The sequence below is a fragment of the Oncorhynchus gorbuscha genome, unplaced genomic scaffold, assembly GCF_021184085.1.
Source record: "Oncorhynchus gorbuscha isolate QuinsamMale2020 ecotype Even-year unplaced genomic scaffold, OgorEven_v1.0 Un_scaffold_4233, whole genome shotgun sequence".
Taxonomy (NCBI): Eukaryota; Metazoa; Chordata; class Actinopteri; order Salmoniformes; family Salmonidae; genus Oncorhynchus; species Oncorhynchus gorbuscha.
Genome location: NW_025748299.1, coordinates 25,001 through 28,262, shown reverse-complemented (window position 1 = coordinate 28,262; position 3,262 = coordinate 25,001). Strand labels below are relative to the sequence as shown.

The window sequence follows — 3,262 nt, the reverse complement described above, 5'->3', positions numbered from 1 at the left end:
GTCCTGTCCATGACAGAGGTAGGGTGTCCTGTCCATGACAGAGGTACGGTGTCCTGTCCATGACAGAGGTACGGTGTCCTGTCCATGACAGAGGTACGGTGTCCTGTCCATGACAGAGGTACGGTGTCCTGTCCATGACAGAGGTAGGGTGTCCTGTCCATGACAGAGGTACGGTGTCCTGTCCATGACAGAGGTACGGTGTCCTGTCCATGACAGAGGTATGGTGTCCTGTCCATGACAGAGGTACGGTGTCCTGTCCATGACAGAGGTATGGTGTCCTGTCCATGACAGAGGTATGGTGTCCTGTCCATGACAGAGGTACGGTGTCCTGTCCATGACAGAGGTATGGTGTCCTGTCCATGACAGAGGTAGGGTGTCCTGTCCATGACAGAGGTATGGTGTCCTGTCCATGACAGAGGTACGGTGTCCTGTCCATGACAGAGGTATGGTGTCCTGTCCATGACAGAGGTACAGTGTCCTGTCCATGACAGAGGTACGGTGTCCTGTCCATGACAGAGGTACGGTGTCCTGTCCATGACAGAGGTATGGTGGGAAACACGACCAGAGACATACAGCAAATGTTGAACTCAGTAACGGTAGAGATTTGGGTTGTAAAGGAGCGACACTGGGTTTGATCTACCCTGGGGTACCCGTCTGTTTTGGAATGTTAGCTAAACAGACTTGCACCCAGACTAGGTTTCATCTGTAAACATTTTTTTAAATACCTCCTCCCATTAATATAATTACTGTAGAGTTTGTATTCCTCTAAGGAAGTCTCATTTTGGCTTGCATCATTTCTGAGTATGTAGTGTACTATTTTCCATTTCCTGAAATTTGAAAGAGTAACGAAGAAATCATTTTGGAAAATGAAGATAACCGAGAGAGAATGTTCACAGACAAGAAATACCTTTATTAAATATTGTGTAAAATGAACATCTTTATACAGTTATTTGTAAAAATGTGGACATAAGCAAACACGCAAAAAAAATGTACACGTTAAACAAAATGAATAGCTGATCATTTAGTGACTCAGACTGAAGCCCAACACAGCAATGAGTGCATGGTCTAATTAGCTGACAAACACACACACACACACACACACACACACACACACACACACACACACACACACACACACACACACACACACACACACACACACACACACACACACACACACACACACACACACAAATAAACTAATTGCAGAAATGATCAAATTCCCAAATGTTGTTCATGTAACCTTGCATGTCTCTTTCAAGGTGACTTCTCAGTCTTCTCCACTGAGCTCTGTTGAGCTGCCACAAAGCAAATACATTGCACATTCATCATTTCATTCTTTATTTGTACAGCTGTCGTACACCGTGCTTCCTCATGGAAAAAAAAAACAACTTGTGCGCAGTTTGCCGAGAGGGAACATCCCTTTTCAATTATGCTTAACATTACAATAGGAGATTTTTTTTTTTACAAAGTGTTAAGTGCAAAGTAAAATATGAAAATAAAAAATATTGATAGAAACATGTGTCTTGTGGGTTGATTTGGCACAACCAGGAAAAACAATAGTGTGGGGGAAGAAGGAGAAGGAGAAGGAGAAGAAGGAGAAGGAGAAGGAGAAGGAGAAGGAGGAGAAGGAGAAGGAGAAGGAGAAGGAGAAGGAGAAGGAGAAGGAGAAGGAGAAGGAGAAGGAGAAGGAGAAGAAGGAGAAGGAGAAGAAGGAGAAGGAGAAGGAGAAGGAGAAGGAGAAGAAGGAGAAGGAGAAGAAGAAGGAGAAGGAGAAGAAGGAGAAGGAGGAGAAGGAGGAGAAGAAGGAGAATGAGAAGAAGGAGAAGGAGAAGGAGAAGAAGGAGAAGGAGAAGGAGAAGGAGAAGGAGGAGAAGGAGAAGGAGAAGGAGAAGGAGAAGAAGGAGAAGGAGAAGGAGAAGAAGGAGAAGGAGAAGGAGAAGAAGGAGAAGGAGGAGAAGGAGAAGGAGAAGAAGGAGAATGAGAAGAAGGAGAAGAAGAAGGAGAAGAAGGAGGAGAAGAAGGAGGAGAAAAATAATAAGGATGAGAAGAAGAAGAATGAGGAGAAGGAGAAGAAGGAGAAGGAGAAGAAGGAGAAGGAGAAGAAGAAGGAGAAGAAGGAGGAGAAGAAGAAGGAGGAGAAAAATAAGGAGAAGAAGAATAAGGATGAGAAGAAGAAGAATGAGGAGAAGGAGAAGAAGAAGAAGAATGAGGAGAAGGAGAAGAAGAAGAAGGAGAAGAAGAAGAAGAAGGAGGAGGAGAAGAAGAAGGAGCAGAATGAGGAGAAGAAGAAGGAGGAGAAGAAGGAGAAGAAGAAGAAGGAGAAGAAGGAGGAGAAGAAGAAGGAGAAGAAGAAGGAGAAGGAGAAGGAGAAGGAGAAGAAGAATAAGGAGGAGAAGAAGGATGAGTGAATTTAGCTACAGTATGATGCTACAGTATTTGATGGAGTTACTCCGGAATGTTCCGTACAGATCATTCTGTCTAGTGATAGTGAATGTGTGCGTCTCTTCAACATCTCTTTAGATGTTCACTCTGATTTGGGGGAGTATTAAGCCAAACATTAACAACAACAGAAAAAGGTCAAAAGATGAAGGGGGTCACCATAATTATATTTTATTATTTTCAGTAAACAATGTTTGTGCTTTGATTCATGTTCATGGAGCAAAAGGATTGGCATTGTGGTGTAGGTACAGATTGATGTCCTTCAACCAGCAGATCACTCTCAGGCCTTCCAAAGAGCTCCTCCTGTCAGATTCTAATAAACATCAGTGATTCTGATTTAGATGTTTTTTCATGCGTGTTTTTTTATATTTTTTAACCCCTGTTTTTAAGACAGTTCTGCTAAGTGATATGGGGTAGCAGGTAAAAATGACTTTTTACATTCTAGGAAAACCAAAATGTACGACCACGAATTGAATCATACCTCTGGGGGAGGGAGGGGGGCGGCAGGACATGCACACAGTCTACTATTATTGATACAGTCATGTGTCACAAACAAGTCGTTTGACTATTACAACAAACAGTTTTATTCAACAACAAAAAAGTATTTTGTTTTATATAACTTATATTAATACAAAAATAAACAATGAACTTTTGACTGTTTTTTTTTCCTCAGAAAGAAAAAAAATAATGACCAACAAAATGAATTATTTTTTTGACAAAGTAAAATGTCAATTTGAGATACAAATGAAATGTAGAGACATGGCGATCTATCGATACAACAAACAAACAAAATAAGTGAAGGTAGGCAATAGTTATTGGC

General features: G+C 41.6%; 1 pseudogene; it reads right to left on the bottom strand.

The window, feature by feature from the left end:
* Positions 1-2,308: 2,308 nt before the first annotated feature.
* The window catches only part of LOC124028465, a 19,862-nt pseudogene continuing 18,908 nt past the window's right edge, over positions 2,309-3,262 (bottom strand).